Source organism: Callithrix jacchus, chromosome 8 (assembly GCF_049354715.1).
Source record: "Callithrix jacchus isolate 240 chromosome 8, calJac240_pri, whole genome shotgun sequence".
Classification (NCBI taxonomy): Eukaryota; Metazoa; Chordata; class Mammalia; order Primates; family Cebidae; genus Callithrix; species Callithrix jacchus.
In genome coordinates this window covers 71,274,402-71,289,100 of record NC_133509.1, presented here as the reverse complement: position 1 = coordinate 71,289,100, position 14,699 = coordinate 71,274,402, and the positions used below count along the sequence as shown (strand labels likewise).

The window sequence follows — 14,699 nt, the reverse complement described above, 5'->3', positions numbered from 1 at the left end:
TTTCAAATGTTTAAAATCTTCTTAAAGTTTGATTTGATAGAAATTTCACTCTAGTCTGACCCCAATATCTGTTGAGTGACACCGTGTGGCACCGCCTGGCATTTTTACATAAGTAGAGCCTTCGGAAATCTAAAGATTTTAGAAGCAGAAGCGCCTTCTTAAGGCTGATACATTAATTGAGTTTTTGACGCATCGGAGGGGAGTTTACGACTTTGCCTTAGGCTTCAGGAGGGAATGAACATGCCCAGCAACTTGATCAGGAATCCTCCTTCCTCCTCACAGACAAGCAGTGAGTGTCGTCCTCTGCGCAGAATGTGATCTACCTCCGTGCACCCAGGGAGAATTCGCAGTCGGCAGGGCTGCTAGGCGGATACGAGGATATTCGCCTACCAACATGCAAAACCTAATGCCCCGCGGGGTGTCTGGGGACTCTTCGAAAGCTTTAGCAGTTCTACAGCACCAGCCTAGGGTAAAAGGTTACTGTTTAGAGCTCTGGCCATTTGGAGGTAACATACAACCCCCTCTTGTTCCCACCAACTCCTTTGTCTGCCACACATCTCCCCAGTTCTCACACAGATTCAATGCCATCTCTCCCTTTCCATCTTCTGGACTTGGCTGTGACCATGTGGCCTTAGATGCTGCGGACTCCCTGGGCGCATCAGGGGTAGCATCTCAGTGGGCAGGGGGCCTGATCCGCGGCGCCGGCCGCTCCCCGCAGACCCCACTCATACCGTCGGTTGCAGGTACTGGGTGCTCTTAACATTGTCAAGAGCGCAGAAAGAACCCATTTTAGGTGCTTTGGGCCACTAAGTATCCACCGCAAGCAGAGGACCCCGCTCTGGGAGCAAGAGAAGACAAAGCTGCAGCGGCAGACGCTGTCAGTGAGACCCCAGCAGAAGAGGGTGACGCTGAAGCCTTCCCAGGCGCGGACAGAGTGCTGGGGCGAGGCAGGCACTGAGCTCCACCGAGAGACGACGGATCTGAGGGAGAGAAAGAGGGATAGAGGAAGGAAGAGAAAGAACATTCAGGTATAGTCAGTTCCAATGGGCGTAAGGACGTAGGACTTAGAGAAAAAACAAGAGTCAGCTGGAGTCACTGCCCCCTGGGTACTGGCCAGTCTGGACCCAGGAGATCACAAAGAGATTAGAAGAATTTCAACTAAAAGGAGAAATTTAAGACCAAAACCAAAACACAACCAGTAAGGCCTGCAGCTGGCTCAGGCCGGGGAGAAGCCAAAAAGCCTTTCCCTAGTCTCGTCGAGGCCTCCTCCGAGGGGCGACCGGCTCTCTGGGTAAATATTTACTCAGTGGGAGACTGGAAGCCAGCCGGGCCTAGAGTGTGAAGGAGGGGGGCTACACAGGGTTGGAGGGATCTGTACACTCGGTGCGGGCCGGATCCCGGTGTACACCCGCCCGAGGGGAGCAGTAGCCGGGGACTCCGGGGGCGGCTCGGCCTAGGCGTGCGGCTGGGGAAGTTTTAATCCCTACCACCGGCTCGGCTGGACTCCGCCCTGCCCTCGAGGACCCCAGCCAGATGCTGTGAAGTCTCCATAAATCTGTCAGCCCTCCCAGTGCCGCGGGCAGTCACCTGCTGCGCCCCCTTCCAGGCACTAGAGCGGCTGGCGGAGAGACGCGGAGAAGCAACAGGAATCTAGCCCGGTAGACTGTACCCGAGGGCTGCTGAAGTCAGACCCAAGCACTGCAGGTTGTGCGGAACGCGAGGACCCCTCCCTGAATCCCCAACCCAGACCGACGCCGGCTAAGCTGCTCCGCGGGAAGGCTGCTCCTCCGGGTCTACAGGTCTGTGATGACTGCGGACGGGAGGATAGGGCGAGAGTGAGGTGTGTGTGTGTGTCCTGGAGAGAGGCTGTTCTATTCCGAGTTGCAGTAATGAATGACTAGCGGAGCTAGCAGAAAATATTAAGGAGCTGATTCCTCCAACTTGCACCCTGCTAGGGACAGGACCCCCAGGCGAGGCCCAGGCGATGGTGCCCACCTCTTTTCCACTCAGAGGAGTTGCGGGGATTGCAAGACAGCCAGAGTCCGAGTCCGGGACTGGGATTTTCACAGTGCATTGACTTCTGCCTGGGGAACATGCAGTAAAGTCAAGCCCTTTCACGGTGAGTTGGGGCATTGCGCGCGGCGCAGAGAGAAAAACAGGCCCAACTTCTCCAGAACTCGGCCCGCTGCTCTGTCCCGGTCTTGCAGGGTCAGCAGCCAACTGAGTTTCCCAGAAACTGCAGCTGCAAGTGACAACCGGAAGACTGCCCGGCGCCCGGGGCTAGGGTGGGTCCTCCCTGGACCGCTGGCCCTGCAGCATCTGCGCTGCGGAAGGGGGCGGTGGCTAAATGGTGCAGTAGCGGGGGATTGGGAATGGAGACAGCCCTCAGTGGTCCTCTGTCCCAGCCAGACCCGGGGTGGGAGAGGAGGACTTGTGGCGCCAGCACACTGACCTGCCGGCCTGAACTTGGAGGGACTGCGGACGCGCCAGCCCACGGAGAAGTCGCAAGCGCTCCTAGAGGAGTAGAGAGCGGCCGAAAGATGCTCGGAGAATATCCCCGCGGCCTCTCCACCTTCTCACCAAGGAGCCTCACGGTTCAAGAGCCTCTCCCGGCTCCACGAGGTAGCAAGAATGGCAGTGGGTTGGGTCAGGCCCTAGCTCCGAAATGCATCTCCGCGTTCTGCTGGTCCGACGGCGACCCGGCCGGAGTGCTGCTGGCGGTGGGATCGGCCCCACGGGCTGCGAACGCTAGTCGCCGGCTTTCTCCTTGCGAGGGCAGGGGAGGGGCTTGTTGCTGCCTGAAACCCGCTTTTAATTCTCCGCCTGCCTGTTTCCGATCACCCGGGGTTGGTTTTTCTGTTTGCTCACTCCTTCTATTACAATAAAAACAATCGACATTTCTTTTCAGTTTCCCTATATTAGCGTCACTCAGTAATTGTTCCCCACCCCCCTTAACCCCCGCGTTGAAGGCGAGCGGGATTGCTGGTATTCTAGAATTTGGAAGTTTTCCGAGCATATAAGCAAATCTTTCCTAAAGACTTTAAAGTGAAAATAAATAACGGCCCGGGAAATTGCTGTGACCCTACCATTACTTTCTGAACGCAAATTACACCCATTTTTCAGTTTTCAACGCTGAATTGCTTTCAGAAGGATGGTGTGGAGCTCCGTGTGATACGCTTACTTTTGTTTATTAAATCCACAAATGAAAGAGAACACATTTTTATGGAGGGGGCAAAACTCTGGGCTGCGGGATTGCAACAGCAAACAAGGATCCAAAAGAGGAAGGGGCCAGCGGCCCAGGGGCAGGGAGGGTCCCTGAGGGGAGGCTAGGCTGACCTTCTAGTCAGAAGGAAGAGGATTTCGTCTTGCCAGGGTTGCAGCATTAGCAGAAGTTGCGCAGCTTTGTGAGAAGGACGCAGTCCATGGGCACTCTACAGCCATGAGCTGCAGCGCTCAGAAGAGGTGCAGCTCTCTCTGCCTATGGGAAAAGCAAGACTGCAGGTTCTTCAACACAGCTGTTTGAGACCCTACCCTCAGGTGTCGGCGTGAGGGCTTTGGGGCTGCCTCCTTGCAAAGACCCTATTGGCCTAAATGCTGTCTAGAAAAGATAAACGAGAACCAGGCCTCGCCTCTAAACCCTGGTTTCAGGACTCACATAAAGCTCTTTGGGGGCTGTGATCTGAGTTATGTTGAATGTGGCTTTATTGCAAGGTCCGGGTTGCCTGCAGGCTGCGAGGCCCAGACCACTGTCCTCTGATAAGAGCTGGGCCTCGGCCCTCTAGGCCCCAAGCTTCCGCTGGGCTCGAACTGCTGATAGAGTGATCAAGCCTCTCTAGACCCGATTTCTGGCTTCCGAGGAATCTGAAGCGAACCGCAAGCCAGAGTCACCTTGACGACGGTCAGGAACGTTCTCCCATTTTCGGTGACTCGGGGCTCACTCACTATGCGTCTCCTCTAGGTGGCATGATGCCCTCGCGAGTTGCCCCGAGTCCTGTGCCGTCTGGCGAGTCCTCGCACCTGAGCAGTGGACGGGGCCATAGAGGGTTGGTGTGCTGCAAAGTCGAGGCGCTGTGTTTCCAGCCTGTCACCTTCCCCGAGCTCACCCCGCCACCCACCAGCCCCACGCTGACTCGGAGAGCGGAGACTGGTGCTGCACGATTCTCGCTAATCCCCCGAAAACAGGAAGCGGAGGCTGGGAGCCGAGGGTTAGCGCCGGAGTCGCGGAAAATTTCCCGCAGTCTTCGAGTCCCCCCGCCGCCTCTCCCGGCCACCGCACCTTGTCACAGCGCCACCTATAGGAGCCAGATTAGATCGCGCTCCCACTAGAGTTTTGGACAAGGTTGGGAACTGCCTTTGAAAACCCATAGAACTTCAAAGCCCGACATTTATGGTTTCCCCTTTCAGCTCCTTCTGCACCCTCAACTGTGCACTGACTCCAAAGCCCCGCACCATTCTTCACCATGTCCCAAAAGAAACCCGAACATGTCTTTTCACGATTCAGCGAAAACCCATCTTCCATGCCCTACCGGACCTGATTCTCTTTCGGCCCCCACGGGCTACTCAAGGGCACTGGTTGTGAGCTATCCTTGCGCCAGGGCGGGAAAGCTGCAGACAGCAAAGAAGCTCTGCAGGGGAGGCGGTGGGGAGTGATGGACCAATTCTTCTCCAGTTCATCCTACCATTTGCTGAGGGCTCACGTCAAACACAACCTTTCCAAAGAGGTATTATCTAGTTCTCATTTTGCAAGAGACATTAAATAAGGGCACAAAAGACACTTGGATTAAATGAAATAATAATGTTAATTAACGGGGGAAATCTGAACTCCACCATGTCGCCGTTGTTGTTCTCTCCATTGCCTTAATCTGCAGGAGCAGCTCACGCTGGAGCCCCAAAAGAAGCCTCCGTACCGCAGGTATCTACACTGAAAGTGGACATTTCTCTGCCCACTTCCACACTTTAGAAGACAGAACGCTGCCCAAGGCCGGACCCAGGATCCGCAACAAAGAGGATCTGCAACCTTGTCCTCCTCACCACGAACCAAGAATCCACGCCACGGAGTTCACAGCGGACTAGGTGAGGGCAGGAGACTGAGATCAGGCTCCGGCTGCCTGCACGTCTCCTCCTGACCCAGGTTATCCAGGGCGTCGAGGTGAGGTCTGCAGCCACGGTGGCGGTGTACAGCATCCCCCAGGAGCCCCGATGCCGAGCGGCGCACAGAGGAGCAAGGAGAGGACCCGGAACAATCCTGCTCTCGGCTGCAATTTGTTTTCAGAGTGCCAGGACATGCCCATGACTCCCAGTGCGCTCTCAGAGCATCGACTCAGGCGCCGAAAAAAATCTACCTTTGCCTTCCCGGGGATTGATTCTGGGGTATGCCTGTGTGTGTTTCTTTTTAAGACCACTATAGGGGTAACAAACCAGGAGGTGCGGAGTTGCAATAAAATTAGAACCCGTAATTAACACAGCTAGCTGGGCCCAAGTGGCTCGGAAGTGCACGTGGTGGACTCAGTTAGCCTTCTTCCACGGAGTCCGCGCTACAGTTGCGTTTTCTTTCTTTGGGGTGCATCTTGGAGTCCGGATCAACTCATTTCATTCCCTGCAAACAGCGAATAAGTAAATAATTTCATTTATTTTTTGAAAAAACTATAATGATAAAGAGAATTCAGCGCACCCTGAGAGAGGTGATAGCCAGGAGAAGAAAAAGCTGGAAGCTTGTTAGGGGTAGGGGTCACTTTTACTGCCTTGAAAAAATGCTCTTTAGCTGCGGCCTGCGCGAAATTCGTTCCTCGGGGATTGGGGGTACGCCTCTAAGTCGGGCCGGAGTGCCAGAACTGTGAAATCCCAAGCTAGCGTTTTCAGGTTTCGAACAAAAACTGCGATCCAGACCAGGACCTCACCGTTTGCATCGTGGCGAGGATCACCAACTGTCTGCAAGCCAGCAGGAACCTTGCCGGCAAGACGGGACATTCCTGCAACCTCCTGCGCAGGGGGTCTCTAGCTCAGATATTCCTGGCTGGGGTTGGCCCTCCCGGGAACTGGGCAGGCTCTAATAGGTCCCTCTACCTAGAGGCTGTTTGCTCCAAGAGGCGGATTTGCAGGGTCCGGGTGCACCCTTTCCTATTCCCTCTGCCATTCAGTGCACCTCCTGCCTGACTAAAAATTCTACCCTCACCAGGACCAACGAAAGAGCTGACTTATCTCCTCCACAGCGGCTGCGGCTTTTTAGACAAGCTGTGTGTCTGAGCCAGTAGGGGAATGGAATATAACCACCACTCCATGGACACGATTGGAAGGCATTTCTGGGAAAATTGTGCAAGGACCCAACGATGTTGTTTTCAGTGGACACACGGAGGCTACGGGAGAGAAATGTAAAAATGAAATAAACATAATTTCAAAAGTGTTAACTCTTTAATTAGCCAAGAGGGATAAAACACAGTATACCATCCTTGTAGAGTAAACCAATTTTGCCAGTAGGTACAAACTGTTGTTTTTTTCTAACGAGAGAGGGGGGGAAATGCCACCTGTATATGATTCACATTTTTCAACAATAAAACATTTTAAAATTAATACGAATTAGCCCAAATTTTGGGGGGGGACGGGGAATTAAGCAAGTATTGCTGGTTTTGTTCAGTAAATGCATTGTGTTTTGCACAGATGTTGTAAAGTGTTGTTTATGCAACACATTTTATGTTTATGTTGTTATGCCTACACATTTTAAATCTTAAAGATGTTTAAGTTCATAATGTCATGACACAATCCATTTGGTAATGCATTTAATAAAAATGCTATTCTCGGCAAGACACTTAATAAAAATCAGACTAGTTAGCAAGGAAGGGCATAGTAGACAAAAAGGAAAAGAAATTTTTTGAGTAGAGAATTTAGGAAAATAAAGAAGGGATTTTAGACAATACTAATCCTTCATGTTTTATTCCAATTCATACAGTACTGTTTACTATAGTTCTTATGCATTAAAGTGCTACAGTTTGGGTTCTGTTTCTATGCCATATCCAGACTGTAAATTTAATGGCTGCAGGGGGAGAGGGAGGATTGCCAAAACCAGGGATTAGCACCAGAAATGCTGGACCAGTGTCCTATGTATGATGCAGCCATACCAGTGAGGCTACCATTCTTGACAGCCTCCTAGGATGGATATAGAGGATTGGAGAAAAAGGCTAGTTCTATTTCCTGCAGGATCAAAATGCCAGCCCAATATATTGGCTGACTAGTAAGCCACTTCTTAGAAGGATAGAAAGCCAAGGTCGTGGCCACAGGGGACCTTTGAAAAAGCCCCACAGCACCTTCCTGCAGGACCAGAGGTGTGAATCTGATGTTCTGACGACACAGATTCCCTTAGCAGTTTTTATTGCCTGAGTGATTCACATTCAATTCCTTTGGGATTGAGTTCTGCCCCGCCACATGGCTCCATTCTTGAAGATACCCCTTCCACTAGGGAAAGAAATAGGGATCCCATTACTTCATGTAAAAACCCCTCATAGTGCCAGTTTAAGGCTAAACATTAAATCCCTGAAAGTCAGAAAACAGAAGAGTCAAAATTCTTTTAGTCTGGTCAAATCACCTTGCTTCCAGGGCTGTATAATGCATGGTACATTTACAAGCCTCCCCAGCAAGGCCATTCTAGTAACCAGGCGCTGCTGCTGCTGGGTTTTAAAGGGAAACAATGGAGCACCACTTGACTGAGCAGATTTTCCATTTGCAGTTTGAATGTTTCATGCCAGTAGATTTCAGCACTTACTTGCTAGATGAAAGTACTACACTGCATGCATTGCCAAATGGATTCAAAACTTAAAGAAAGCAAATTAACTTATAGGCAATTCAAAACAAGAGAGAGACACTTTGTAAATGTTTTTTACATACCTGGATGATTTTCCAGGTATGCAAAACTCTCTAAATCCAGTTTTATCATTCTAGACCAGTGCTATACATTTCTCCAACTCTGACACAAAATGAAGTTCTCCAACAGTAATTGATAAAAGTAAGTATATTTTCTTCAACCATCCCCCAATTTTTATTTTAGAACTAAACATTTATCCATCCAGTTTTCCCAAGAGGAAAAAATACTGTAGAAAAATGTGTTATTTAAATTCTGTTATGGAAATTCAGATGTGGCTAATTTACGGATTATAACTTCCAGAAAAAGTCTCCCCTACCTCTTCTTTCAACTTAAAAGTAGCCAAAAGTACAAGTTTTCTTTTAGAACCAGACTTACCTTTAATATTTTAGCTGTGAAACAAAATTACTTAAGACTTTCTGTATTAAGACTTTAAAGAAAAGACTTTTCTTTTATGCCAAAGGGGATTTTTTTTTTTAAGACAAACAGTAAACAGAGGGTTAACCTGGTAGAGTTATGTGTAAGTTGAGCCATGACTTCTGGCCACAACTGCATATGATCTGTGTGTTTCATCATGGAACTGCTAAGGCACATGAGGGTTTGGGGGGATAAAGGTATTAGGTACATAGGAGACATCATTATTCCTATTAGAGCAATTAGTCTCATGGAGAAAAATATACCCTTAGGGTAAAATATACATTGAATTCCATAAAAGAAATGAATAACATACACTTGGATATCACTACATAAAAGCTGCACTTTTTTCCTCTTACAGGAAAGTTTTTTGTGTGTCAATAAAAATGATGAAGGCAAAGCTAGGCAGTATGGATGTGCCACCAGAACTCAAGGCACAATTTGGGATTTCACAACTCTATCACCCAGCTGTTAAAAAAAAAAAAATCTCAAGCATATATTTTTAAGCCCTCCTGAAGACATGCTTCTCATTATACAGCTAAGCCTCAATTAACCAGATAACTCATGAAAGTATGTTAAGGAGGACATGGTGTCTTGTGAACATTTTCTAACGTCTTTGAACAAAACAGAATATAAGAAAAGATAGTGTGTGCATGATGTGCTGTCCCTCACAATTTTTGACATGAAAAACACTTTAGAAATCAACTTAGGTCATTTCCATGCCTTCCCCAGAATACAGCATAAGGGGGATGATTCCGAAAAGTCAATCCAAATGGATGCTTCTTTGATATCCACAACTTTCTGGTAAATATAATACTTAGGTAGAGCAGAATGGGGGATCATTATATACTAATGTGACAATAGTAAAAATCGAGATAGAGAGTCTGAATAGCTGGCTCTTGGGTGAAGAACAGTATTTCGAGAAGGAGGATGAAAGGGGAAGAGGGAATTATTTTTGTCACAGATTAAAGAGAAAACACTTTTTTCCTTTACCTTACTCCTCCCCCACCACTCAAGGCATCTAGGGAAACAGAAATGAATGCTGGGATTAATAGCAGATGGATATAAACATTGTAAATTAAATTCACCCCCATTTTTGCTACAATAAATATTACCAACAAGTTTGTGTGTATATGTGTCACAATAAATTTAATCAACTCATTTATAAGAAAAATTTGTCAACTTACCTCTGATGATAACTCACCAGTATGAGATTTGCAGAAACATTACAAGCTCAAAGGACTGAATTTAGACCACTTATTTGCTTCTGAAGTCTGATAAAGATGTGTGTTTAGCCTATGGGCTGCATTGTAGGTCTATAGGCCCTTTCTTCCCTGTTCTTCCTGGAAGTCAGTACTGACTTGGGGAAAACACAAAATCTTTATTTTGATGCATGTTATCACTTGCGTCTGAGAACCTGGCATTATGAAATGGTAACGTAAATTACTGCAACCTGAACCCACCAACTACAGGAAGTTATAAACACTAGGAGAGTTTGCTTTTTATAGTACTTTATCTTACACTTTTCTCTTCCCTTAGCTCCATCCCTATGCCTTTCTCTGAGACTGAGATCCTTTCTTCCTTCCTTCCTTTCTCCCTCCCTTCCTTCCTTTCTTTCTTTTCTTTCTCTTCCTTCTTCATTCCTTCCTTTCTTTTATTTCTCTCTCTCTCACACTCCACACCCATACACTCCTCATAACAAAGCAGCATTTTACATAAGATTTGGGTTTTTAAAATTTTATTTTCTAGTGGAAATTCCATGAAATATTTGAAGTCACACCAGGAAACTAAGCACAACATTACCAAGATGAGTTTCAGTGAGCTTATAAAGCAGTTAGCTTTCTTCATTTAGATTCCTAAATCCATCATAAATGTATATATGCCTGGATCTATCTTGGAGCTTATATTTTAAACAATCCGTGAAAAGTATATCCAGACTTTTATGTTTTAGAGAAATTAGCATGCAGCTAACACAGAGTCAACCTTTGCCATCTGTACTTGCTCACAAATCCCCCAAAGCAGCTAGATTGACCTTAGCTATACAGCGTTAAGGAAACAAGAGCTTCCGCCAACCCAAAGTGCAGTTTGGGGAGTTCAGAAACCATTCAAAGTTATCAGTGTTCTGTGGCTGTTCTCTGATCCATGGTTTAAGTCCACTCATACAGTTGGACCAGAAATGATGATTTTGACAGACTCCAGTTTATCTCCTGGGGCTTTCTTGGAACATCAGTTTGGGTTATTTTCTGTAGTATAGTTGTACGTGCCAATCCCAGGGCAGCTGCCTTTCTTTGAGCTCATGACTAAGGGTGGCGAGAGGTAGTGATTAGTCATCTAACCTCTTAATAGCTGTAAATATCAATTAAATATTTTGAACAACTCATTCTTCAGGTCACATGAAAATATGTGGCCATTTGCTTCCTAGACTTCTAATGCATAGCTCAGGGAGCAAATACTGTTTAATAATTTTTTTCTTTAATAATTGTTAAAGATATCTTACAGATCTTCCAAAGAGGAACAACTCTCTATCCAAATTTGAACCCAGGTTATGTGCTAAAAATGGACAGCTGGAACTAAAACATAGCCGTTATTATCTTTTCTACAATAACATTCACACATTATTATCCTTTCTGCAGTAACAGAACATTAAAGAATAAAATGTGGATTTTACTGCTTTATTTGCAGGGATGAAGGTCAGGGTGTCAAATTGCAGATTTTGGGTCCTCAGTAACGGGCCGCTGTGTTTAACCTCCTCAACTTCTTTTCTCCACTTATAAGAAGGAACAAAATAAAATGTTTTGTGGAAGTTTATATTGAAATGAGGTCAGGTAAACTAATGACTGCTTGGTATTTTATGACAAGTTTTATAACCTTGGAGTTGCCATAACTTTCAAACGATCATCAATAAAGTTTTATTGCAAAAGGGTCGGCTTGTGTCTGAATGCTTTTGCACATAGTAAAGCTATGCTGCCCCATTGGCTTAGCTCACCAGCCCCTTTTCACCCCAGCCATAAAGTCCTCTTCCTTTTATTGGAGGTTGAAAAGTCCTCGGGTCTGCTCTCCTCCATCACGTTAGCAATGTGGGAACGACGCAGAAATTAAACTACACGATTAAATAATCGTACACAACCAAATCTTCAAAAATATGTAATAGGACTGCTGTTTTATAAAATAATTATACAATTGGGTTCCATTTAATAAAATAAATGACAGTGGGCGGCGGGGGTGGAGGGAGGTCAGACAATAGTTTCCTCCAGAAACACGTGTTTGAATGCTAGATAACGCCTATCAGTATACCCGATATACCCAGAGGGCTGCCATTAAATAATTAGGTGCTTAGGGGCCGATAATGGTCTCAAGATAAAACAACGAATTACTAAAGACTCTTCCAGCTGACTGGAGGATCTTAACGATTTAAGAGGCCTCGCATTCCGTCCTAACCTGAATTTTCCCACCGAAGGAAGGGTTGGACTACAGCTCTTGCTTGCCGAATTGCCGCCTAACACATTCCCTAAACTCTTCCTGGAGCCAGACCACGAACTTCGGGTGTCCATTTCACAGCATTAGCTGTCAGGTTCAGTTTCGGTTCCGCCTGCACCAGCTCTTCTTTGTCCGCTGCCGAACGCTATGTGGAAAAGAAGCCGAGAATGTCGTGCGATTTAGATGAAGAGAACAGTAAGAAAGATTGTATGAAACAAAGCTTCTACTGACGCGCCCTTCAGACATGTATTCCGCAGGTGAGGGTTGTGACCCGGGTTGAGAGTGCAGGAATGCTAGCAGAGAGGCGGGAGGGAAAGGAGAGGCAGGACGAAAATTGGAAAATCGTCCCATCTCGTGACTTTAGTGAGAGAGCCTGCCCCGGAGTCGTGTAGGTCCCCAGGGTGAGAAGGCCCCAGCTCCAGTTTTTTTGTCCCAGCACAGGCTGGTCCCCTTCCTCTAACCTTTCGCGATTTGCCTGGTTGCTCTCTGGGAAGGGACTGGTAAATACCGCCCTCTCCCGGATTTCCTGAAACTCTCGCCAGCGCGCTGAACCCGCTCCTTCCCACCCTTGGCGCCCGGCACTCTGCATCTGCGCCCACTGCACATCACCTTCCCTCCGGACAAGGCCACTAGAGCTCTGGATCTGGGATCTGCGGAGGGAACAGGACCCCTGTCCCTGCCGGACCCTGCAGCTTGGCTGCGGAGAGTGTGCGGCCACAAGCGTCATTCCTCACTAGAGAGGAGCCGGCTCAACCTCGTGGGTCCCAGCCAGTCCTCTCCTGCCCGGACTGGCCCCGCGCTAAATCCGCAACAGGCGGGAAACTCCGCAGGCCGTCCAGGGCTCACGAACTGCCTACTACCACCCTTAATGAATTCAGACCTGACGGTCCTCTTATGGTGCGTGACCGCCACCCCGAAGCGGAACTGGGGGTCCCAATGGCAGAGGAGATGCCGTGGACGAATCGGCTCTCAGCTCGCCCCACGTGTCCTACAGGTCACTAGCCGAGTCCCTACCCCGGGCGCTCCCATGAGGCACCAAGAGCAGTCACGGCCCAACGAAGGGCCCGGATCCTCACTGCTGGTGCGGGCCTCAGTCGAGGGCGCGCAGGCTTCGGGGTCCCCAGCACCCTCCGTATGAGCAGAGAACGGCGAACGGGGTTCTGAGGCCGTCAGGAATCACGGCTCAGAGCGCCCGCGAAGCCCCGCTGCGGGGTCCAGACCGCGGCCGGGCGGGGCTCACTCTCTCCCCCGGTGTTGGCGCGGTGGGAGTCTGGCTGAGAAAGGCGGGCGGCCGGCGCTGCGACGGGCTGTGGCGCCACCTCCCGAAGACACCTCACCGGAAGTGCGACTCACGCGTGGCGAGCGCTGAGGTTCCTCTCCTGTAGCGCTAGGGCCCCGGTCCGCGCGACTTCCCAGAATAAAGCCCCGAAATGCCTCCAGAAATGCCTGTGTGTGATAACAGTGACTGAGCCAAAGGTCGGACATAGCCTTCCCCAAGTGCTGAAAGGAGGATCCCAGCTCCTAGGAGCTACTTACCCACAGGGCACCCCGGCCCCTGTTTGCCCCCCGCTGCGGAAGCGCAGAAAGGCGGAGACTCTGGGGATGCGACTGCCTAGTATCACCTACCAAAGGAAGTTTCTTTTTTCAGGAATCACAGATCCCCCTTAGGTCCCCAAATCTCCAGCAAGAAAGGGGAGAGGACGTGTGTGGCTCCCCTAAAGCAGGCTCCAGGTCGTCCGGGGAGCAAGCCCTCTGAAAGGGACCCTGCTTTGCGGGCCAGCCTGGCTGCGGTCATCTCCACTCCGGCCTCAGGGACGAACTCAGCCTCTCTCTACACCACCACTGGAAAGGAGAAACCCTTTCCTCTTGTATATACCAAGGAGGTTAGACCTTTGTTTGTTTGTTTGTAAGAATAACATTTTTTAAAAACATATTAGATCATTGGGAACAAAACTCAGAAATATAGAAAGAACAGTTTTCTGAGTTAGGTTTCTGATGCTAATTACAGTCAAGACTGTTAGGGGAGCCTCATTCAGGAGTTCTTTTCAATGGCTTAATTTTTGACTCAGTTCCAGAACTTGGGCTTCTCTGTCAGTGAGCCCTGTTCACCTGAATAGAAAAATAAGAGTGCTGGGTAATTTCTGCCTCTGCACTGGTAGCTGCTGTAAGCCTATCTTACTAAGATCAACTAAGGCTGTGAAGTGAGAATCAGTGTGGAACGCAGGAGATGGATCCTCCTGTCCAGTTACCTCTCAGAACAACTCTGGATTTGTTCTTGCTGTAATTATGCAGCCATTTTAATGCCGACCTGGAGAGGCATGGCTGCACTTTTAAAGCTCTGCCCAAGGAGCCATAAGTACCTGTTTTCATTAGTCTAGAATAGCACACTCATATATTTAACACATATTTATTGAGAACCTGGTATGTGTCAGGCATGGTGTGAGGTATGATGACAAAGAAGAAAGACATGGCCTCACAGACAAGCTGAGCCATCTGGCTGACAGGATACTCCTCTTATGTAAGGTTCTCTGTAGGGCTGGCTGTTTCTTGCTGGCAAAGGCAGATTTTTTTTCCCATGCTCGAGGACACTCAAATGCAAATCCTCTTTGGAAGTCAAGGAGAAGGAGGCCACATGGGAAGTGGGTTTTCCAGCCAAGCTGAAACCTAGCTTCCAGATTCTTGAACCCAGGTGGCTGAGGACCCATCTTTTGTTTGGATGATTCACCTCATGTGGTATCATCTTCCTTCTTTCCTCCTTCCTTCCTTCCTTCCTTCCTTCCTTCCTTCCTTCCTTCCTTCCTTCCTTCCTTCCTTCTAGCTTCAGGAGGACAATAATATCATCAAAAAGCAGAAATACCCAGTCAGAAAAAGAAATGTCCATAAACAGTGGCAGGCAGCTGGTACCTCACAATGATACCCTGTTGTAACACAGCAAACCCTGCACGTGCTGGTATCCCTG

The 14,699-nt window shown here is 48.5% G+C and overlaps 1 long non-coding RNA gene across 1 annotated transcript; it reads right to left on the bottom strand.

Annotated features, from left to right (window-relative positions):
- Positions 1 to 9,985: 9,985 nt before the first annotated feature.
- On the bottom strand, positions 9,986 to 13,025 carry LOC118144921 (uncharacterized). The gene is made up of 2 exons (XR_004729854.3): positions 12,755 to 13,025; positions 9,986 to 11,885 (listed from the first exon to the last, which is right to left on the bottom strand). It is a non-coding gene; the product is annotated as an uncharacterized LOC118144921 (long non-coding RNA).
- Between the last annotated feature and the right edge of the window lie 1,674 nt (positions 13,026 to 14,699).